The sequence below is a fragment of the Haemorhous mexicanus genome, chromosome 9 (assembly GCF_027477595.1).
Source record: "Haemorhous mexicanus isolate bHaeMex1 chromosome 9, bHaeMex1.pri, whole genome shotgun sequence".
Classification (NCBI taxonomy): Eukaryota; Metazoa; Chordata; class Aves; order Passeriformes; family Fringillidae; genus Haemorhous; species Haemorhous mexicanus.
The window spans coordinates 8281074-8306021 of record NC_082349.1 but is presented as its reverse complement, the minus strand read 5'-3'; the positions used below and the strand labels follow the sequence as shown (position 1 = coordinate 8306021).

At 44.0% G+C, this 24948-nt stretch overlaps 1 protein-coding gene and 1 long non-coding RNA gene across 3 annotated transcripts in view; one reads left to right on the top strand and one right to left on the bottom strand.

Annotated features, from left to right (window-relative positions):
• Positions 1–24948, bottom strand: part of TRABD2B (TraB domain containing 2B) — a 262789-nt gene that overhangs the window by 134071 nt on the left and 103770 nt on the right. The gene's annotated exons all lie outside the window — the stretch shown is intronic.
• On the top strand, positions 15568–17875 carry LOC132330781 (uncharacterized). Of its 2 annotated transcripts, XR_009487428.1 has the most exons (3): positions 15568–15689; positions 16386–16643; positions 16721–17875. It is a non-coding gene; the product is annotated as an uncharacterized LOC132330781 (long non-coding RNA). The 2 variants fall into 2 exon arrangements; XR_009487429.1 differs by having other exon boundaries at positions 16386–17875.

Genomic DNA, 24948 nt, shown 5'->3' with positions numbered 1-24948 from the left:
AGATAAAACCCAGCAGCATTTCCTTGAAGAGGCTCAAGAAATGCCACTACCCACACTTCAGCAGGGCTCACCGCTCAGAGACACATCTTCACTTTGTTGTCAGCAAGGACAATTGAAACCTCCTTCACTGGAGCAGCTTCTTGTCAATAAAACTCACCTCAGACCAATACTGGCTTGGTTGAAATTGAGATGTGTAAATAAGAACTCGATATCCTTGAGGTTTTCAAACATTTGTCTTTCCAGCAGCTATTTACAGGTGATATTTTCTGGGTTTTCACTGGTATAATCCAGTAGTAACTCTTTTAAGCTGATGGATTTGTACCAAGCTCCACCACTCAATTGATTATATTATGAAATAAGGGGCTCCTGCCTTTGCTAAATACTACAAAGATCAACTGAAGGAACAAAATGAGATCTAATTTTAAGTTCCTTAATGAGCATTGGAGGTATTTCCTTCAGTCATGTTTATCTAGACATCTTTCCTTTCTCCTTAGTGAGGGTTCTTAAATGCAGCTTCTGAGGCCAGGCTAAACCCTCACTAAATTTTCTCCATAAAATGAGGTCCCCTGCAGCTGGAACATGTGGATGGTGTAGGATTCAAGTGGCAGCCACTGCCTGCTGCTCTCCCAACCACTGGCATTTCAATTGAAGTCCATTTATCACAGGCTTATGGTCAGATCTAACCGTAAATGAGCCATTCCATGACTGTGATCTAAATTATTTATTACTTCTGAGTAAGTACATCGAGATGGAAAATAAAAATCCAAACCCTAAACACTGGAATCTCAGTAAAAGGCTGAGCAGGAGGCTCTGGGGCTACTGTTCACATTTGTACAGGATATGTAAAGGATCCCTCTCACTTTTATCGCTGGGCATTTATCACACAGGCAGCTGGTGGATGATTTCCATCATATTTCTTTACCCTTGAAAATAAAGTGTATGAGGCAGTGGAAGCCTGAAGGGATGAGACTGCATCAGTCCCCATGTTAGTTTTGCAGCCTCTTTGTTCCATGTATTTATTTCCTGTTCTTCCAACAGGTGATGGACAGGGTACAGCTCCCCGAACAATTATGTTTCCACAAGTTTGGTGAAAAAAGCTCATGAGGCAGAGATGATGTGAAGGGAAACCTCAAGGAATCCATAAAGGACTTCATCCCTGAGATGCAAATCCTGGAGACACGATGCTTCCCCTTGCCCCTCCTCATACAGAAAAGTTGTTTAGGCGTCAGGTGAATTTGGGATGAATTAGAAGCGTGGTCAGGAAGGTTTTTAGCACAACCAGCCCTACAATTGTATTGCTGTTCAGCCTGCAGTCAGATGAGAGCTCTGTCCATGTGTCTCAGTAAAGACTTGCAATGAGGAAAGAAGGAAAGGAAGGGAGGGAGGGAGGAAGGGAGGGAGGGAAGGAAGGAAGTGGCGGAAGGAAGTGGCGGAAGGAAGGAAGGAAGGAAGGAAGGAAGGAAGGAAGGAAGGAAGGAAGGAAGGAAGGAAGGAAGGAAGGAAGGAAGGAAGAAAGAGAAAGAAAGAGAAAGAAAGAGAAAGAAAGAGAAAGAAAGAGAAAGAAAGAGAAAGAAAGAGAAAGAAAGAGAAAGAAAGAAAGTTTATGCCCAATGATAATAACATTAACTAGTGTTTAGAATATGTGAGTCAGCTTTCCTCATGTGGGTTTGGATAAATCCCCTTGGGTAAGTGGAGAGAGAGACACAAAGGGTTTCCCTCTTTGAAGGGGTGACAGGAATACAAAGATGAATTGAATCACTCGTTACAGCCTTATGAACTCACATCCCAAAGGACTGTGATGCACAGGGATGGGAAGGGCCCATCACAGAAGGGAGCTGTCTTCAATTAGCACGGCATTTTCTGCCACAGCATTGCTGCTTTCTGGGCTAAAACCTCAGTCACTGCACAGGAATGGGTCTTCATATGGTGGACACCTCATTTCTCCCAAGTACTCAAGTGGAGCAACCTTCATACCAATCTTGCCACTTTCTAGCTGAATGAGAAAAATTTCCTTTAGCAAATATTTGAATCACTTTTCCCCCTCGTGACACATTAAAACAATAAAAAAGTAATAGCAATTGTTTCATTGTCAGTAACAGTAAGGAAAGACTATTAAGCAAAAAAATCCAAACACAAATAAAAACACAACAAAAGTGGTTTGTTCCTCATGATATGAATTACTCTTTTAAATTGAATGGGCTAAAATCCACATAAATGGGACAGAGCAATAGGAAACTTCTGTATTTTGGTCCAATTTCTGTGTAAGTATATGGCAATCCTAAGACTGATTTCTATGGATCTTGGATCAAGCCCCACATGGAATTTAGCCCTCTCCAGGTTAGAACAGAAGCTCTACAAAAACAACTTCCCATAGTTCATACCAGGTTTAGGTTTCAGAAGTGTGACTGAGAAGGTTTTCAGCAATGCTGAAATTCCCTTCCTGAAGTCCAAAGGGGAAAAATCAAACAATTCCAAGTGAAAAAGCTAGCAAAGCTGCTGAATCAGCTCCCTACAAACCTCTCCTAGATGCTCCAGCCTAGATCTGTATGAGAGTTTTGTGCATAAAACCAAACTCTATTTCCAAGAGCCCACAAGAGAAATTGAGATCCTTCATTTATTTTCAGTATTGCCTTCTCTCCTAGGTTTACTCCCCTTAGACGCTGTCTTTCTCTCTGACCCTTTTTCCAGCTCCCTTTGGGCAACTAAATAAAAAACTCATTTTAATGATGGAAGGATGCCTCCTTGCTCCTGAGGTTTTATTCTTGGAGAGGTCCCATTCTTTCTAAGCTTACTTCTGTGCAAATTTTTATTCCTCTTCTGTGCTGGTTTTGGGGCTATGACTGAACATGTCAAGAGAGTGACCCACAGGCTGTTAGATATTTCTGTCTCTTTGGGTGGGATTTTTGAGGAGCACTCAGAGCTGGCCTCACAGAGAGCTAAAATCATCCTGAGCTGGTTGAGAAGAAGCTGTTTGGATAAAGCCCCAGAGACATCTCTGGGACACTCTACTCACCTTGTTTCTCAATTATGACACGCTTGTATAAAAGGCACTACAAAACCCCTGATCCACATAAACCCCACAAGCTGGGATTATCACTACCACCACTCCCAAAAAGTATAAAAATGAAACTTTGAAAGCAACTTCCAAAAAACTTTTTGTCAGCTTTGCGCTGCTCTTTTCCTACTTTCAAACTCAACCCCAGAGAAGTCTCCACCCCAGGCTTTCAAACACCAGGAGACATCTCAAACTCCTTGAGTTCCAATCTGCATCACTGGTTAACTCTGGCTGTCTCCAGAGCCACGGTGTCTGGCCATGAGCAGGGCAGAATTAATCCATCCCTGGCTGCTTGCAAAACCCTCCTTTGCTCCCTTCACCTCCTGCTCTTTCCAAGCACCACTTTTCCTTGACCTCATCCCAGCCAAGCCTGGCTGACTGAGAGCTTGTCATGCAGAGCAGGGAGAGCAGCTCCAGCCAGCCCTACACACCAGGCTTTTCCTGACTCCCTGACACTTCTGATCTGATGGATTTTGTAGTGGTCTTGTAAATGGGAATTAGTCATGCCTGGAGGGTCAAGGTTGCCAGACCTCATGCTGAAGTGCACATGTATTCCTCAAAGGAAAACTAACAAAAGCAGGTTCTGTGCCAGGCTAGGAGGGAAAGAAGATATCAACAAATTGACAGAAAACAGCTTCTGTGACTTTTCAGCCCAGAAAGGACCAGGGAGCAGGGCTGTGGGGGAAAGAAAGAAGAGGGAAAAAAAGGGCAAGTAAGGAAGGGGAAAGTAAAAAAAGGAAAGGGGGGAAAGGGAAAACAAAGGGGAAGGTAAAGGAGAAGGGGAAGGGCAAGGGCAATGGAAAGGGAAGACAGAACAAAGGAAAAGCTCTACCACCACTCAGTATACCAAATAATGTCAGAGAAAGAAGTCTTACTTTGGCCATGGCAACCACTTTCTAGCTAATCACTCACGATCCTTTACTAATGAGGAAGGAATTAAAAGCATTGCAAGATGTGATGAATTCAGACAGCCTGGATAATATAATCCCTTGGCCTTACAATAATGCTGTTAGGACAAAACATACTGATAGATAAATGGAGTGAACACAAAAATACAGCTAATGAAATTACAATAGACTTAGCTGGTACAAGTCAGACTAGGTCACCTAAGAACAGTCAAAAAAGTCAACAATGACAATTTTCCATAGCTCACAGTCCAACTTCCCAGTTTCTAATCAAGAGAATAAATCCCATCCCTGTGAATTGCACCAATTCACATGGACTACAGTGAAACTGAGTGAAAAGGGCTTCTTGTAAGGAGTGAGATGGAGAAGGGGTTGGGGGAAAATGCTAAAAACATCAAAGTCTGAATTGGCTAAATTGGCAAGCAGTGTGGCCTGACAGGAATGGATCAGGGGAGAGGTAGGGCCTGACATAAACATTACATACATTTCAGAAGGTTTATTTTGGCTTAGTACTATGCTGGTCTCATGGACTGAATGTCTGTTGAATCCACAATAAGCACCAAGGTGCAACAGGGGTAACACTGAGGGATATATTTCAAAAGCAAGTTCCTAATCCAAACTAAATGCTGATGTGGACAACTCCAAATTTATTTTCATGTGGGGACTACATTAAATCCTGCTATCATTTATAGGCATTTGGGGGAGAAATGGGGTAAAAGTCTTGTGCTAAGCATGCAAACCACAGTTGCAATTACTGTGATGCAGCAAGTTAGATGTCAGATAAAGTGTAAATAACAGTCCACATGCCAAGCCTTGGCCTGCCACAATGGCACAGGGAGGTAACTTGACTTAATCATCATTTAAGAGTATTTGTGCAGCCTGTTAGGGAGCTCTGCAGGCAGGAATTCAGTGAGCTCCCAAAGGTCCCATATACCTGAACTTCTAAATGTTACTTTTGGGTGGGTTGCCAATGCTGAAGGAAAGATTAATACAAGAGATCCTGACCCTGCAATAAACACTCAACAATACTTCTTCCTATTAGGACTTAAACTTCTGCTGGTTTATCTGCTGAACCACCTCATTTGGTGGGTCATCTCTGAGAAGATCAAGTCTGATCATGACAGAAGATACAAGAAGGTTTTCCAGATAGATGCAAGTTATTCACTTCCAGACAGCAAACTGGAGAAACTGCTAACACTGGAGAACTGTCTCACCTGGAGGTCTCCTTCAGCTTTTGGGGAGGCTGCAAAGCCCCCCCTGTACAAAGGGTGCAGAATCTCAGGGCTGACATACAGTACCAAGGACACAGGAACAGGGCACAAGCTCTTATCTAGTGAAGATACAGAACAAAACCAACACTGCAGAAGCTCAGGCTGTCAGCTTTGTTTGTCTACAGTGCTTACATGACCTTCACTATCAGAGTTTCTCTCAGTGCCTGGCTGATACTGCCCTGAGGGGCTTCACTGGCTCTGCCCAGTGTACTCCTTATGATCTGCAGGAGCCAGCCCATTGACACTTCATTTGTCCCATACACCTTTCTGGTGACAACATGAGGCTGAAAATGTGCTCTTGGGGTCCCTTCTCATAGAAGAGAGACATACTCCAACCTATCTACCCAGAACCACACAGGAAGTCCATGACAAGCCATAAATCCTTCAGGACAGAACTGGAAAATCTTTATTTTCACAGCATTGAGACTAGAGTCTCAATGTATCTGATTATTCATTTACTCTTGGTTTTCCTTGTGCAGGAGGATCTATCAAATTCATCCTTGGAGATGATGCCACTTCAATGGGAGAGATGCTGTATTTTATCTACAGAATGGGAGAATGGGGCCATTTCTGGGCAGAAAGGGTTTTCAAGGAGGAGGCAAAGCTATGCAGGAGCTTGATGCTTCTGATAACAGCAGGATACTCAGCTGAGTGTGCTTTGAATGCCTTCCTAGTCATGAACCACCCAAAGAGCTGTCAGAAAAAAGGTGTTGTGTCCTGAGAGAAATCCCAGTCCTCTGACACTTGCTTTCATGTTGATATGAGCCCAAAAAGTTGAAAGAGCAGATTTTTCAAATCTCAAGTGTGACAAAACAGAGAACATCACTTTCTTTGGTGCCAACAAAAGGGAAAAATTCAAAACAGTCTCCTGACAGCTCTCACAGATTTTCCCCGGACAAGCAGCATAACTGGGTTTCCTGGACTATTACTTTTAGTCTGGAAAACGTTGAGCCTAATCTAAACCCAATCCCAACAAGAAGACACAACAGACTCAAATGAGATGGAGGCACACATGGAACCCCCTCAATCTGAACAATAACCAGCTGTGATCCACTACCCCAGAAAGCACCACCCTGCCCTGCTGAGCTGCCACCCTCCCCTTTGCTCACAGCCAGACAGAAAGGACTCCATGAGCTGAGCAATAATCCCAAGCAGAGAGACATGAAATGAAAGGGTCCATCTGTGCCTGTAAAGTACACTGAGGCAAAGTCACTCATGCTTATCAGTGGTGATAGTCAGAAGTGTGAGTTGTCCCTGAATGGCACAAGTGTTCCTGCTTCAGTCACAAAGACATCATTTCCCAGTATTTTTTTTAATAGGTATGCTTTTATTTAAACAGCCCTTTTTTTAAGACTGTAGGCTAAGATGGCCTTGCTTCCCCAGGGGTCTCACTAAAAGCCAAACTGCACCCGACTCACCAGTGTAACTTGAAAACTTAAGCAGTGGTTAGGGACAAGCCACCTCATTCTTTCCAGCCCTGGAATCTTAGTGCATATGAATTTTGGATACTGCTGCAAAAGTGGCGCATTACAAATTAGCAACAGTTTAGTTTATTAGTCCCCAAGTGGATTTATTTATGGCACAGAATATATTGCTGTAGGTTCCCTGAGACTGAGACTGTGACGTTACTGAAATTAAAGGGGATTTCATGTGGAAGACTGTGCCAAAATGGACTTACTCCTATTGTGATTTTAACATGTGGTATTGTTTTACCATATACTTCTTGAGTTTGATGCCTTCACACCTTACAAAGATCTCCTGTTGCAGCAGCTGATGGTGCATTCTGCTGAGCTCACTGCCACAGCATGGAGAGAGCCAAGCACAACAGGAACCTGGATCCTTCAGCCCTTGGTCCACTTCTTCAGGGAACAGCAGCACCATCTGCTACTCACAGCAGGAATTCAGGACTGCTAGTGCCCTTGGCTGCCCAAACAGTAGGGACACACAGGTTTGTAGTGGTGATGCAGAGGGAAAGATGTGTCCCTCTAGGGACATAGCTTAGGCAATGTCTAAGCTACAGTAATGCATCCCTTCTCATTAGAGCAATGAAAAAAAAACCTTCACTTTTACAGCTGGGGAAGCTGAGGCACAAAACTCAGCATATGCAGCCCTTCTCATCATCTCAAGGAAACCATGATGTTATGATTGAGTAGGATGTTCAGAGGCTGTCTCAACAAAATTTAGTTTCCCTGAAGTTTCTGAGCGAGGGAGAAGACAGATTCCAGTAACATTTTCCTCTACAGTGTGCAGCTCCAACATCCAAGGGTCCTTCACCATCATGATGCACACCCCCAATACCAGAACCAGGTCTGGATAGATTGGGAGCCCCTCAAGCAAGTTAACCTCTGAGTACAGCTCTGAGCATTGCAGGGATGGGAAAGGGAAGCCAAGGAGCTTCATCCCCTTTATGCTCACACTGTATTAATGTAACTCGTTTCTATGAGTTGGATCAGCCCTATGTCTGCCCTGAAAGAAATATGCCAATATATGAACTTTCAGTGGCTGGTGCAATTTGATGGTACACCATCTTTTCAAAGAACTGGCAAAGAACAACTCCGTATTTGTGTCTGGGATAGAAAGTAACTGTTGCAGAATTCACATTATTATTCACTTTATTTTAGTGTCTTCCCTCTTAGCTGCTAGTCTAAGAGGTTCTGCTCCTTAGCAGGATGCTACTGTTTATCCCAGCTGCAGCTTGGCAGGTGTCACTTCCCCGTCCAACAGAAGGAAAAACTGCTGTGCTGAAGAGCTGAGTCTTCCAAGGCCACACACCAAGCAAACAGCAGCTCCAGAACTAGAAATCAGGAATCCCAAGTGCCTCACCACAAACACAATCCACTGAGACCACAGTTGCCTGACAGCCAATGCCCACTCTCATGTACTGGAACACAGGATGTGAAAAAGCAGAGTTTGGTTTTAGTGCTGGCTAGGCTCACTGGAGCAGCTGTCAGCTCCCAGGGAGGGAGTGGGGAGGACATCAATGCCACAGAGGGTGGAGGGACAGTGCCATCCCTGGGTGACAGCAGTTTTCCCCACAACCATCACTGCCTGTGCAGACTGAGCCCACGCCATAAGCCTCTGCATGAATCCAGCAGCAGGAGAAATACAGGGAGACCATCACATTTGGGTCCCTTTGTAGGCTTTCCTCCAGGGGTGATATATGAGGCTGGCTAGTGTGAATTCCTGTTGCTGAAGACGTTTTGGGGCTGATTTCCTGTCCCTGTTTCGTCTTCAAGAAAGGAGAAGATGCTGAACAGGATGGGAAGGTGGGGCTTGTACTTCTTCCTCCACTCTATCTCCTCAGTGAGGTGAAGCTAATGGCAATCAGACTTTCTCCCAAGGAAACAAAATCTCCTCAGCACTTCCTCACCCACTGCTGAACTGCAAAAGAGTTAAATCAAAGGTGACTTGACCAGGTGGCTTGCACTGTGTGTGGCTTGGTGGCTTGGTTCATCTCCATGGACAGACTGCAGGGATAGGACCCTGATAAGATGTTACTCATATGATTTTAGGCCAAGTCATGACAAAGTTCCCACAACCTGTCACCTTCTTCCAGGGACAACTGGTGACAAGAACTGTCTGAAATGTTTGGCTTCATCCCCTCTCATGAGTCAATTGGATGCACTGAATTCAGCAGAGTTGCCTCAGCATAGCTCCTCACATTAGCCTCCTTTGGTTTGAAACAACTTTTGGCATTATTTAGTACATCTGTTTCTAGTGCCCAAGGCCAAGATACTGATTACCAGATTGCTAATTTTAATTACTACCTGGCATGTAGAAAACAAAACCAGCAACATGCGGCATTTACCCCAAGGAGAAGAAAAAAGTAAAAGGTCAAAACTAACCAACAAAATAAAGAACACTTCATTGGAAGAGAAACCTAACCTCCTTCTAACAAAACAGTTTCTGCGGCATTCCTCCCTTCCTGTGTTTGTGTTTCTCTTTTTCCAAAGGGCTATAAAATTTAGCATACTAGGAATTGTGGGTTGCTTTATAGACCAAGCGGTTGGGTTTGTTAGAAGTTGGCTTGAAAGGGGTACTTCTTTCTGTCGGCTACCTGGCTGCCCTAACTAGTTAGACACCTGCAAATTATTCCTCTTTTTCTTCCCAGAACACATGCCAGTCAAAAGCAGCAAACCTCTGAAAATTTGTGCCTGAACAAAATTCGTGCCTGAACACACAGTTCTCTCTACTGAAAGCAACAGGAAAATAAAGCTCTGCAACCTTCAGCACCTGCCAAAGAACATCAACTTGACCTTTTCTGAATTGTTTTGGACCAACACTTTTTTTCTCACCCACCTCTAGATCTTGACTTCTTCACTGACCAGTGCTAATCCTTGGCATAAAGGGCAGTTTAATCTCTAGAGCTGGACTTTGACAAGCCTGCAGTAACAATGTCCTATGGCACCCCATGTCACTATTTCATAGAGATTATGAATTAATTATTCCCCTGAATGGGAAGACATAATTAGTTACATACGAAGTAGCACCTCAGCAGTTCAAGCCTTGCAGTTCTAACCAAGGTGCTGACTGAGGTTCATCACACTGCAGTCAGTCAACACCACTGCTCATTATCCACAACACTGGGATTCATTCCACCTCCTTTCCCAGACATGAGTTTCACAGAGAGAGACTGGGGATGTTAGTTAAGCAGTTGTATTGAGTTGAACGGGTTTACTTGGATGATGGAGGAATGACAGAATCAGTCATCAAACAGGCAGAATTCCCACTGGTGGCATAAACATGTCAGGGCTATATCATACTGTAAATGTCACCCGTTTCTGCCGACAAATTTTTATTTGCATTGTTTCTATATAAATATTCTTTTCTAAAAATGTCAGCGAGAAATGCCAGTTAGTTTCTGACAATGATGACAAAGAGAAGATACATGGGAACCTAAGTACCAGAGTTTCCCAGAAAATCGTAGGGGATTTTTCTAATGGAAAATATTGCAGTTTTGTTGAAAAAATCCCTAATCCTTTGGCCACTGGCCAGAGTCTCTTGGAATGAACAATATTAGGTTTGGCCAATAGACGTTCAATATGAATCTACAGCAAACAGACAGATTTGGTTAAAGAAAGAAAACCCCAACAAGTTATACTGTCAAGCACTCAGCTGATCACCAAAAAAGTTCAGATAGCATTTTTCAAGTGAGCTGTATTGAGTATGTCACTGGTATTGACACTAAAGTCAATGAATTCACTCTACCGTAAAGCATTTAGCACAGAGAACACCAAGGATCTTTCCTGGTCCATAATTCAGCTTGGCATTCTGCTGATGAGGATTTTCCAGAGAATGCTGCAACCCATACTGCTCTGCTGTAATGTTGCTGATTTCTGTATATACACACATAAATACACATGTATACATACATATAATTTTATATATATCTGTTTTCATATATATTACATTCATTTATATACTTTGATGTGTTGGATTCCATTTATTATTTATAAAGAAGCATTCTAGAAACTGTTTAATGTGGTTATAAATTTTAATTGAGGATTTCCCTGCTTTTATGAGCAACTATATATGAGATTAGCGCTTTAGAGACTAAAAGACAGCTTTATAAAGAGCTGGATCATCCCTGGTTATTGCAAAGTCTGAATTATGAAGCTTTTAGTATTTCCTGCCTCTGGTAATTAAAGATGAAAACCTAAATTTAGAGAACTTTCAAAAATTCTTGAAGCCATAACATTTTCTTTTAGAAGAGATATACACTAAAATGTCATAGAAATGGGGGGGAAAAAGCTTTTAACTGCATTTATATAGTACTTTAAGTTCTTTCTTTTTGCCCTTTTCCATCAGGCTCTGAGCAGCTGACAGTAATACACCTAAAGATCAGGTGGCAGAAGCAGAGTCAGAAGAAGTCCTTCATGGCTACAGAAACTCCACTCAATTCACCATTACAAGTCTTGGCATCATGTAAAAAGCTGCTCTGGAAACAAGGTATAAACCAATGTGTGAATGTGTCTAAGCCCCCATGAGAAAAACAACTGCTCCTAGATTTTACCCAAGCATGGATCCATAAGCCAACAGACAGGGATTATACTTGAAAACCCTCTCAGCTCCTCCAAAGCTCCAGTACCGTCCTTGAAAGTTCTTCCATTTCTTTGGAAGAATGCCCACAATTCTGTTCAGCTCAGTCTCAGCAGCACCTCCTAAAGTACCCTAGGCTCCTAGGAGAAGCATGCTTCATTTTTCTACTTTATTTCAGGCTCTGAATGTGGCAAAAGAAGGATGCCTACACTTCCAATGGCAAAGGGGAGGCACCACTGTGCCACTGTACATGGGGAAACCTCCAGTGCTTGGGATCACTCCCCACACTGAGGTTCCTCTGGGGCTGACCCCACATGAAAACAACACAGAGCTGACCTTCCCACCGGAGAAAGGTAACTCTGACAAGGTGAGAGCTGAAATTCCCCCTCCTGGTGAAGCCGTGCTGTCCACACCTGCCGATTAGGCTGGGGGCCTGTTGCGGTGCCATATTCCCCCGACGTGCACGCCTGCCAGGCTTTCACACCACCGTGCTCCAAAACCAACTCTTCATCAAAGATGTCTTATATTCTGCTGAAATCAAAGAGCCTGAACAGATGTCTCTAAATACATTTCCTCCTTGTAATGATGGCAAATAAAAGCACTGTCCTCTAACATGTTCTGCACAGCATCTGTAACGCAAGTGCTGCAAAGGGAAATCAAAAGGAGCAGGGTAGGATGTTATGTATGCTCTGTGCTCCCAGAGTATTTTAAACTCCCTTAGCCTCTGTAATGAAAACCACACTGTCTGAAAGTGAAACACTGCTGATTGTTAACTGTAGGTCTGTTGGAAATAAAGTGAGGGACACAGGGAAAGGGAATTTCACGTAAATCTAATTTCTTCTGTGTCAAACAGCGCTACTGTATTTCCTCCCATCTGCAAGGATACCCTGTGAAATGTGGACGAATGTTATTACAGTTTGCAATAAGCAGAGTTCAAAGCGGGGAAAATTTGGTTCAGATTTGGATTCGGCAGTTCAGAAGTTTCTTCACACTTTCTTCAAACGACCCAGAAAAAAAAGTCTGAAGCTCTGACTTGCCAATCATATAAAAACTTTTACATGAATCAGGTTGCTATGCAAAGTAGGTAGATTTAAGCAAATATTTAAATATTTTGCTTTTTCAGCAGAACTAAACTAGATTATTTTGCGGGTAGGATGCTGACTGGGATGAAAGAGGGAGCTACATCACAGTTCCCAGTTCTGTCTGTGGCTCCCTGCATGACTTTGGGCAAGTAATTGCTTCTCTTTATGCTTCATCCCCTTTCTGTAAAACAAAGAGCCTGCTTTGCCTCCAGTCAAACTAGGCAGAAGTAGCCTGTGGGACGTGAGCAGTCAGATGGGGATGGAGGGCTGGGGGGCTCTGATGGCAGTGAGACCTCTTGGTGCCATTGTGATGGACTTTAATAACAGAAGCTGTGTAAGAAGAGCTCTTTGAAACAATTTCCACCCAATCCTGACTCTCTGAGGAGCCAGATGACAGCTAATGTTCACCGTGCCTAACTGAACATCCAAGTTAAAGGCTGGGCTGTTAGTTCCTGAGGTATGGGCTTTTTTGTTCACCTCTAACAGACTGTGCTGCAGTTCAGATGCTGTCAGATGCTCTGGACAGCAAGGCTGCCCCCACACCCCACAGCTCTGGGCTCCTTGTCCTCCTTGGCTCATCTCCTCCCTGGATGCCCAGTGGCAAAGTCCATACAAACACCCCAAAAAGTGCACTGGCAAAACTCAACACCAAACCCTAATGTACCTCCTGGAGTTTCCTTCCTCTTAATGTCCCCATCACTATTCCAGATTTCTTATCACAACACAGCTCTGGCACAGACAGTAAAACTTAAGCTGATAGAGGTCTCGCCACCAAGGAGAAACTGCTGACACCTCTATCTTCCTGACCAAGCTTGGCTGACAGAACAGAGGGTTTCGGAGCCAGCCTCCTGTCCTTGCTCCCAGACTCACAGCCCTGCTGGCTGTGGCTCCCAGGAGACCTCTTCTCCCCAACACTCCAAAGCCCTCACCTTGGATGCTGGACCTACTCACCTCCCGAGTTCCCTCCAGGGACCATTAACCTTTCTTTCAGTTATTACTTTCTTTGTCAGCTGGGTGGAATAAAGACCCCTAACACATACACAGATCTGTTCAGTCCTGAAGGGATTTGGAGCTCCCTGCTCAGTCTTGAAGGGACCAACATATCCCATTACAAAGTCCCAGACTCAATTCACTACGAACAAAATGTCATCTCCCTTTGGACGGGTAAAGTCTACCTTTTGAAATGTCCACATGTTGTCTCAGCAACTCTCCTTTATGGCTGTTTACATTGGATAAGAAGTGCAACACAAAGCAACATTCAGATGAAGAAAGCGCTCACAAGTAGTAAAATACAGTGTTATCTATTTTTTTAGCTGAATAAATTGAGCTTGCTTTGCATTATTGCTGGCTGTCTTAGCCCAGCTCTGAAAGTGAGAAAGAGAAAGGGAATCTTGAAAGGCAGCTCCCGAGAGGACACTAATATTTTTAATAGTTTGTGGGTTATGAAACAAATCTGTGTTAGCAGTATTATATATCTCAGCCTGAACCACTGGGGTGTTTCCAGGCTCTTTAATGAAACTAAAGCACTCACAGAGCATTGCCAAGAAAGTAGATTTATTCACAAAGAAATGTTTGCTAGCAGAAATGAAAGCGTAGGCATGAGCGGGGCTGTAGCATACTAATGCATGGTCTTGTCACTCACATTGCCCCTTATCTCACCAGCTGAACTCTGCAGTTGCTGCTGGATCACAGGTCAAACCTTTTCCCCCTTTTTCTGCCATCCAGTCTTGCCTCTTCCCTGATTTTTGGGGCCCACAGCAAAGCAACACATCAACATAGGCCAAAACCTGTGCTAGGAGGAAAACTTGATCTATAGCCGAGGAGAGCTGAACATAAAAAGAAAAAAACATACACAAACACTAGGGACTTTTTTTTTTTTTTTTTCATTTTACAGTGTGAAATAGGACCCAAACTAATCAATGGAGCTCAGTGGGAGTGCATAATTATTAATAGGCCCTACATGGGGCCTCAGAAAATATGCAGTTCTCTTGGAAGTTTAAAAGGTCACTGTGAATAACTAAAACATACTTTTCTTGGTAGTTATTTTGCAGTAAAAAAATAATTCATAAGGAAATCAGTTTAGGAAAAAAAATTCTCATGTTCTAGCAGGGTGGTTTAGGAGTCATTCCTATGTCTTCCATGTATCTTTTCTGGCAGGTTAATGGGCCATGTTTTATTCTCTGCCTTACTTCCTAAAGCTCAAAAAGCCCAGTCCTTTTTCACCATTTGTTATTCCAGAACTTGCCTGCATGCTGCCCAGCCAAAAGAAGGAATGAAAAATGGGAGTACCCCTGGAACAACCCACACTGGTGGGGAGCAAGGCCAGGTGAACAGCCCTGTGTGGTGCTACTGGTCAGCATCACTTACTAATTACACAGGAGCCTGAGGGGCTGGGCATGCATGTGGTGCTCTCCAGGCTGAATCCTGGTGGGTTCAGACCTTTGAAGGAGCTCTGCACTATGTCTGAGCATCAGCAGACATTTCAATGAGGAATGCTGAACAAACCCCCCGAAATGCTGAACAAGTCCTCAAGTCCTCCTCCTAAAAGTGGGTGTTTAGTGCTGGCACCAAAGAAGCTGTGCTCCTTCAAGAAACCCTGGGAGGTTGCAATGAAGCAGCAGGAGAGCCTGGCAGAGAGCCTGGGGCACACTTCAGGCACACAAGTGACCTGTATGAGACAGCTCCAGCACCAAAATTCCTCCTGGCAGGATGGACAATGACACATGAGCAGAGATCCCACACTGAATGGTTTAAACATGCAGCAAGGTAGTGACTATGGCAAGGATCCTGATGGAGGCAATAGCTGCAGGCATGAGGCAGAGCCCAGGCAAGAATCTCCTTCAGGCACCTCCCATCATTTTCTGCAACATCTACTTGAGTGATGTTGGAATACAACATACAGAGTTCAGCATGAGTGAATTCTGAATTTGTATTCATTTCAAACAGCAGCAGAAACTGTGACTGAGGATGTGTGAGATGGACAAACCAAGCTTGCCCTTACCTCATACAAAGGAATGATGGCTGAGCTCTGTGATGTGCCAGAGGGCTGCCACCACTCCTAGACATGGAACACGTGGACAGCTGAACAAAGCACCACAATGCAGTGGTGGAGCACAGTGCCAGCGTGGGCTGGGAGGCTGAACAAACACATATCTTAACTCCCAGATCTCAGGAAAAAGCCATCCAGCCTTATTTAATACAAGCATGGCCTTCATCTGAGGTAGCTGCACACCATCAGAGGGTGGGTGGGGATGTGGACAACGTCTGTGTCTGCCTAGATATGTACCTCTGGCCACTGGGAGCTGAACCAGCCAGGACCTTGCCTAGACCTGGTTTGGTAAGTTTTATCTTGTATTTATGCTGTCATCAGCTCTGCCCAACAGCACCCAGAGGTGCACACAGCAAATGCTGTCACTTGGGGCAGAAATACCCACGAACTGGCCAGGTTTCAGTACAAGCTCTTTTCTCAGCAGTGAAGTCATTTTATTACTATGCTCTACCCAGGCATGTGCAGCATCTGGTTAATATATTTCTGGGTAGTTCCTAGCTCTCCAAACACTCCATCCTGCCATACTGCAACACACACAAAAGGCAAACTTTCCAACAGTTTGCTTGGGTACCTGTTCCAGGCACTTACAGACCTGGTTAGGAAAATTTTCCAAGGAGCTAGCCTGCATTTTCCCATGCTTAATTTAGTTATTGGAATGTCTGCCATTTATATGTGTTCTCCTTGGCTCCTGCACAGGTCAGCTACTATAAATCAGCTCTGTATCAGTGACTGTAATGGAGCTACAGTAACTTACAACAGCTGAGTATCTGGTTTATGAATGCAGTTCCCAGAGCTTCATGTTAAATACAGCCCAAGGCTGGGGCATTGAAAGAAAATGAAGAGGTTATGGAAGGTACATGTGCCAGTTCCAGTTCAATATTGTTTGTCCTAGATACTTACTAGGTGATGAAGGGATAAATAAACAGACCCCAGGCATGGTGATGTCAGACACTGCTTATGCCAGTGATATTCTCTCTGCAAAAGGAGTGCACGTGAAACAAATGAAGAAGCAGGTGAGAGCGAAGGTTTGGCTGCCAAACTTGGCCACAGATAAAACATGATGAAGATATTAAGCCTGTGGACTGGAATGTGACTGGAAGAATACCTGGGGAGGGAAAGGAAATCACCATAGCCATTGAGAGCCCTGCCTAAGTACCTGATGGCAGCTAATGAGGAGGTGTGCAAGGAAATTCACTTCTGAAGCCACATCAAGCATGATCCTTAAACCTCTGATCCCATCTGGTAAGGAAAAGAATTTACTTCACAAATTCAGTTTATTATGCTCTTCCCTGATCCTGCTCTTCTCCAATCCTGTGTAGACACATCCAAGTCAGGTTGCACATTATGGGAGCTCCATATTCTTCATTCAAATCCTTTTTCTGCCAGCAGCAACAAAAAGTAAAAAGGAACAGATTACTTCCTACTGAAATGGAAATTGTGTGGAAACCATCTCCATCTGATAGCGCTTTGGTAACGTTTGGTTTTGCTTTGGGGGAAGGTGTGGTGTTAAAACACTGGGAACAAGCATTCTGGATTTCTTGAAACTGATTTATGCCCAAACTAAAACCTCTTTCTGGTTTGGGCCAAGGTCTGGTGCAAGGCTCCACGGCACAATTGTGATCCAGCTCTGCTCCTCTACACAGCAAAGCACCAGGACCTCCTCCATCTGCCAGAGACCTTCACACCCTCACCAAGCCTGACCTGACACCCCCATTGCAGGGAGCTTTCTCTGAAAAACAAGATAAAAGCATAAACCCATGAGCTGTGCCAGCAGACTGCGATCAGCCGCAGGATTTGACACAGCTAACCAGAGCCAGGAGAGACCCCAGCTGGCAGCTCTGCCCATCCTCTCACTGCAGCACAGAGCTTTCTGCTCCCTCTCCCTGGCCACGCATTAGGGAGGGGAACCAAATGAGCAGCGCAGCCGAGACGTCTCTGCAGAGAGCAGGGCAGCTCCCATGGGAACTGAAAATTCTGTGTGAACTTGCATTAAGCACACCGAGGAACGGTTTCTTCCTGCAGAATTTACTATATATTAATTAGAGAGCAACTTGACATATCTCTGGCTAGCATACATTAAAACAACTCCTCAAGTATTTACCAGCTGAGGTCTATGAAAACAGGGGCCAGAAAGAAACGCAGAAGATTAAAAAGAAATTCAGCTAAGTGGGACCATGGCAAATTGCCCTGTGGGCTCTCTGAGAAGAAGCTCCTTCTCTCTTCTTCGCCATGCACAGTTCTCTACCACTCAAAAAGGTGCAAAGGGCAACCTGTGCCAGGCTAAAGTGATGCCATATAGGGATAATAGACCCTTAAACTTGTGATCAAGAAAGAAATGTTGATACATGTGGCTAAAACACTCTGGTAACTGACATTTTGGGAATTAAAGAAGGTAGCAGGGCAGAATTTCTCAGTGGAATTGAACATAAATAAAATAAGCTGTTTCTTCTTTATTAAAGTAATATCTCCAATGATTTCACTTCCTAATTTGCTACTTCTGTCACTGTCATAATATAGACAGCATTCAGCAGCTCAGATATTTCTCAGAGAAGAAAATGCCAAAGCCACTTTAGCTAATGTAACCAAAAAGATTATTGTATGTTTTCATATGGATAAGAATAAAAGGCTCTTTTCTAAATTCGATGATTTTGCTTCAAAAGACAAGTGCAAGTCTAACTAAAGCTATCTGCTGGCATCAAGCAAAACTCCTATAATAATCTTATTATTTACATTACATTATTTACATTAGATTGCAGGATATTATTTGCAGTATTCTGTCTTCCCTTTCTTGATTCCAGAAAGGGCTTTAATGACAGTGAAAAAGCTGAAGTATTTACTGACAGATTATAGGCAAGACAGGCACAGAAGATGCTGTCTCTGAGTTTAAGTTCTTGGCAAAGGAGCTGAGTTTTTTGCATGGTTTGGGCCCACTACCTAGGGATGTATATTCTGCTGGATTTCCCAGCTGTCCTGGAGTCACCAGTCTGATTTACAGTACATCCCTAGCAGGAACAGGACAGGATGAGATGTGAACAATGCTCCTGTGGCATCCGTGGAGAGGGCAGAGACGCCGGCAGCAAGCGCACGATCACCGCCTGACCTCCTCCATTGCCATTCCCAGGGTATTTTAAACCTTTGTCCCTTGATACATTTGAACAGTTACTCATTATTTTTGCACAGGGAGTGATAAATTACAAAGGCTGATTGATTTATTACATCAAGGTAGCAGCAAGTGATTTCCCTCAGAGCAGCTGCTCTGCTGAAAAACCAGCAGAGCCCCAGAAAGGCACATGTCTTTGGAAGGCAGAGCACCAGAGGCTCCTTTTCCAGAGCTATTTCAGTCTCCTGATGACTGTATAATAGAGGGAGAACCAAAGTCATCTGCTTTCCTATTTTACGCAAGGTGACTAAGAAAGTCTTATTTGGTTTGAATAGATTTCAAAAGTGTGTGCATATATTTTATATATATATATATATATATATATATATATATATACACATGAATAAGCCTCTTTCATAAGAAAGGCTTCATGAATATTTCATGGCTTGCCCCTTGGGTTTGTAGGTATCTGGTTTGCAGGCTTTGCTAAGTACAATTTACTGCCACCTGGGCTCAGGAACAGAAGATTTCCCCTGGATTCTGCTGTGTTCATCAGCGACACAACGTCAGGGGTACCTCAATTCCAACAAGTCCCAGTATCCTCTCCAAGCAGAGGCACCTTCAGTTGTTGTTTGCTTCATCTGCAGCAATCAGATGACAAAGTAACCTCTTCAACTTTCACAGCCCAGTTAGCTACAAGCCAGCGTTGCCCAGTGGGTCTTTCTTTCCCTGCCTAGTTTTTAAATAATGTTTTCTTTAACCCTGGTGCTTGCAAGATGCTGTTCAAAGAGAAAGAAAAGTACAGGCTCACCAATGGAATTCATCTCTCATCACATCCCACCACTTTCTACATATTTTTTTTAAAATGTAAGCTTGGATAGCCAGGCCAGTTTGCTGTCATGTCTCCCCCTTGCAAATGCTGACAGTCAGATGTTCTTGCTTACTTTAGAGTTTGATTTATTGTCTGCAATTAGGCTAAAAATGGATATTTTAAAAAATACAAAGGAAATCTATGATTAGTTGCAAATTGGAAGCAAAAATAGAGATAGAAAGAATGATTTCTTTATCCAACTTGCCAGGCATGAACTCATTTGTATTTTCATCTCCGTAAAGAGCCTGTCAGAGGGCTCTCTGCACTCATGTAAGGGGTACTCGTTTTACTGAGCATCTCACCAAGATGAATGAAGTTCAGTTCAAACCACTGTGAACTGAACTTTCTGCTGCCCTCCCTGGAAACACCCTCAACTCCAAGCACCACATTCGAAATACTGGCACAAGTTTGATGATTTTGACAGGGCTAGGAATTTGCAGAAATCCAGGTCTTGAGTGCAATGCTGACAAGATCAGCCCAAAAAGTGTGGCATGGACCACTGTGAAAATGAAAATTCAGCATCACAGAGCCATCTGCTAAGAAATGCCATGACTGAGCAACACAGCTCATTTCAAAGCTGAAATGAGATTCCTCCAGCTTCCACCAGCTCACCAACTCTATTTCAATCAACACCTGAGCCATGCATCCCATTCCACTCTTTCCCTCAAGTACAGGACATCATACATTAACCAAAGGCAGTTTAGTGCAAACAGTGTCTGCTTTATTTTGAGGAAGTAGATGAATCTAACACAGCCACCTTCTTTGGGCTTCTTTTGAGCACATTCCAGCAGAGCAAAAATGAGGACAGGCACTGTCTGGTGTAAGGCTGCCCGTGGCCTTCACATGCTCCACCTGCCCAAGTGCTTGGCAAAGGCTGAGGCTCAAATACTGAAGGGTTTCAGTGCATAAAGGCCTTCTAAAAATGAGGCTGGGTTTAAGTAGCCAGGCAAAACCTTTGCATATAATAAGGGGCATGAGAAAGGTTATGCCTACTTCACGGAGCAGATTCCAGCACACAGATCCCTTTTCTTGGCCACCAAAGATGCAGAACTCTCTGCAATTTGGTGTTTATTTATACAAAAATAGCCTTCATTTTTGTTCCATGCCTTGAGGCTGTGCAAACCATGACAGCAGAGGCATGTTTCCAGCAGTGATAAGCAGCAGTATTCTGTCCAGCAACTGCTATCACACCCCTCCCAACCTGAACAGAGCAAATTAAAATTAGCAAGATATTAAAGAATTAACACTATAAGCATTTACGACCAGTGTCAATCATTCACTCTCTCCTGGACCATGCAGCAGAGGGTGAACAAGCAATGCTGTACTCCAGGGATTAATGGTACACGACCGAAGCCCTGATTGCTGTGGGCTGTTTAGTGGTGAAGCACATTTGCCCTCAGCCAGGCAAAAGGAAGTAATGAGCTGAAATAAAGAAATGGGAAATATGAGTTGGGTAGGAGAAGAAAACATCCTAACAAGCTGCCAGGGGAAGTGCTGGTTCACCGCTTGGGTCATTTCAAATTGGACTGGATAATGCACTGGAAAGCATCCTGGTTTCTGGGAGGTTGTGCACTGAATGTGAAGGATGAAGGGGTGCAGCACATTTCTGCCTCTTTGACTGGGGATCTTCCATGACCTGCTCTTCAAATAGCTCATGGTTCAAATCAAGCCCAGACTTATCTTCCACCTGCAGCACAGGGCAATTACTGGAGAAAATAAATATGCTCACCATCCGTACCTGCATTAACCATCCACAGCTCCCTGGGTAGCCTTCACTTCCTCCCTTTGGCTGCAGCATTTCAAAGCCCTCCACAGCAGCTCTTACCAACCCATTTTAATCCCCACTTACCACAGAGTGGCAATGACTGTCACTGGTCACTGACTCAGTCACTGGTGTCCACCATAAATGAGACAACACAAAACACCTACTCAGAGTTTCTTCACAAGCTCAGCCACTTCTAGGATTTTCTTCTCCAGATGGCTCAATCCGTTCTTTAGGGTCAGCAATACCCAAACTAAAGCTCAGACCCCATGGGGGGCGAGCATAGTTATTAATGGCCTTATGAGCCCCACTGAAATTTAATTACTTGGACATGTATTCAGGGATAACACATATTTTCTACGTGGAGGTCGTCTGGCAATCAGAAAAATAAGTGGGGGGGTGTCTGCTGTTTTATAACCCTTTTTTCCCCACAGAGAACAAGGAGGTAATATCCAGCAAGGTATGGCCACCCCAGCCTCCATAGGCAATGAGAACTCATTTATTTCTATGCTGATAGAGGGAATGGTGGTGATTTGGGAATGAAACTCAGCCAGCTTGTTACATTACATGCCCTTTTCAAACAGGAGCGATACTGCTTTCACGTCTGACATGCATCGTTAAAAAGCAATCACTTTGAGCAGGGCTCTTTTTATGTATCACGAAAAGAAATGGAATGGGAAAAAGTGAGAGATAATCATCACTCAACCCTTTCCCTGCTGAAAAGCAAAAGCCTGTGTCCAACAAGGCAGGACCACCCATCTTGAAAGGGTTTGGGAAGATTTACATTTGGCCGGTGCCTTAAGAAGCAGTGATTCCTATGCCTTGCACACACATTCAGGGTGATAGTCCTGGGAGCCCCATGTACTAACCCAGAGAGTAATAAAAGTCAGATGCTTCTGCATAATAGATATTGATGGAACAATGTGTCTGCTGAGAGTGCTCTGTCCTACCTGCAGACAGTTCGGATTTGGCTCATGTCCTGGACAAAGTGTTTATACCACTTGCAAACGTTTACTCAACGTCATGGAAGTGAGCAGAGCCGTGTAAATGTCCAACTTCCCTCACATTTTCCTGTGCTCTCAGAGTGCACTTTTGATGGTATCTTGTAGACGAAGCCTGGAAATGCCAAAGCCATTAGCAATATTCACCTTTCTGGCAATGTTTGGCAGCTTTGGCAGAAGAGGGAAGTTTGGAGCCTGGCAATGTGGTGGCAGTTCTGGGGGGAGAAAATCTTGGTTGCCTCAGAAAATGAACTTTATGTTGAGATGTAAATTACATTTCTGCTCATGTGAAAGGGGTAAGTTAATGCTGTATCAGGGAAAAAAATCCTTACAAAAGAACCTGAAAATAATTTTTCCATGATCAGTTAGGAGTTTTGATCTAATCTGATCTGATCTGCCTTCGCAGACAGAGCAAGTATTTTACAGCAGTACAAGTGCTGCAATTGGGGTGCAGGGAATGAAAAGATACCTACTCATTGATTTCCATGGCTTCTCCTCCCTTTTTAACACCTGAAGCCTGGAACCTGAGTCCCATGAATCCGCATGGTAAGGCAAAGCAGGATAGCAATGCCTGGAGGTGACCCAAGCAGCTTCCCAAGGACTTCAGCAATTGATTTCCATTTGTTTCCAGGCATGAAACTAGAGACTCAAAGATGGGAAACGATTTTCTAGGTGCTGTGTGGATGAACTTCACAAGCCATCTGAACTTCTTTTTATCAGAGAGAGACAACTGAACAAATTGGAAATCTTGGCAATAGGGCTGATCTTGACTAGCAGACTGAGAATATCCTCCCTAATGCTGCTCTCATAAAAACTTCAGTGCTACCTTGCACACTGAATTAGCTCTGAATTGCATCCACCATCTCTGCTGAAGAGATTCCTGGTCTGAAGGTGAAAGCCAACAGTGGAGCAGGAGGGTGACACACCCAGGTCTGGTGCTGCTCTCAGCATGAACAGTAGCAGGGTCCTAAATTCAGTGGCTTAGTCTGACCTGTTCAAGTAGCATTTTCTCTGCCCAAATAACTGATCCTTAATGAAGCTATTTATGTAAGGAAATTAAATTAAAAAGGAATGTTAGTCACCTGGGTGTTGCCACATGGCTGTAATGTGTGTCTGGGAGACCTGAGACTCATAAATTGTATACAACACACTGAATGGAGGTCTTTAGCCTGTAGAATTAAATGGCAACTAGTTTCATATTAAAGATATTACACATACACAGAGGCACAAACAAAATGTCATATTCTCCATTTCCTGTGTATAAATCTCTGCTCACAGAAAAGTCAAAGAGCATGGGGTAGGAGCAAAGCAGTTATGCTACCAAAGAAAAAGGTTTCAGACTAAAAAGTGACCTGCAACTCTGCACCCATGGCTTTTGGGGTGGAGATAAGAGGCACACACCAATCCAGACACTGCTGTGTCCACAGGTACAGCCTGAGTCTTCAGACACTCGAGATGAAGCAGATGCACAGGATCTCTGAAAAATGAATCATCAGTTGCCCAATGCTAAACAGTACAGGCCATCACATCACATTAACAGAGGCAGAGTTCAAGGCCAGGTTATGCCCTTTTTCAAATACGTGTGGCAAAGATGCAGGATGAGAGAAGGCCAAGAGCTTGGCCATGACTGTCAAGCCATGTTTGACACTGAACTGGCTGCCACAGCCAGAGCTCAAGGTGTGCACAGCTTGCCTGGGACCCTAAGATGCAGAAGGTAAATCTTCATATCAGGGCAGCTCAGGTAACTCAAAAAACCTGTCTGTTTCCTACAGACCTTCACTGGCTCTGCAAAGGCATCTTGACTCAGGACCGGGACAGCTATGAAATACATAAACTCACACAGTCAGAGTCTGAGCACTCCTACAAAGCCAGGCTGGAGGGCTTCTGAATTTCTGAATCACAGGCACACGACCCTAGCATGGCTCTGCCTAAACACAACCTGGACACACAGGATTAGCTGTCCACACCTCACCTGTGTTCAGCAAACAGCTGTACCCTCAAGCCTGAGCTACAGCAAGGTTTCCAGGTACTTCTCGGACCAGCAAACCTTGAGCCCAGGGCTTTCCCTCCTTCAGCACACTGAGGGACCTGCTCTTCATCCTGCAAACAGCCACAGCTATTGCTAATCCCCAGGGGATACATCCTCACTCAGCAGCCAGTTCTGAGCCTGCACAGGATCCCAGTTCAGCCCCAGCAAACACAGCAGTGCTGGGCTCCAAATGCCCCAGGAAAAGTGGTTCTAGTGTGACAGGGTTTGTAAGACACAGAACTGCATCAACCCATTTGCCTTCCCAGCACTCTGCTGGCACGTGGAGCTAATGCTTAATTATCCTGAGTGATTTATTAACATATAAAGTCAGATTAAATGGGTATTTAGAGCTGAGTGGCTGAGAGGCTTTGAAAGGGAAAAGTGATTCACGCTATTTATCCAGCTGAGACAGAAGCCACGTGGCGTGAACCCGCAATACTAATTTCTCCAGATAAAAAGAAATACATTTCTAGGAAAAGAACCTTATTAGCATCCAGCAGACGTGTCAATTACGAGGAATTTGTGATTTAGACAGGCACACTGTTCTCACCTCTTAACAGAACAGAGAACATTATGTGGGACCCTGTACTTTCTCTAAGGCACTTGAGGTTTTACTCACCCATCACACAGGGTCTGTTGGGGCTCCAGATCTGCTCAGGCACAACTGGAGCTCCATAGCATGTCACCATCACTGTGTGATCACATCCATGCCCAAAAGGTGGCTCTTAGCAACATGTAGTTTCTCCTTCACTGAATAAACAACCTTAGAGTTAGAACCTGGATT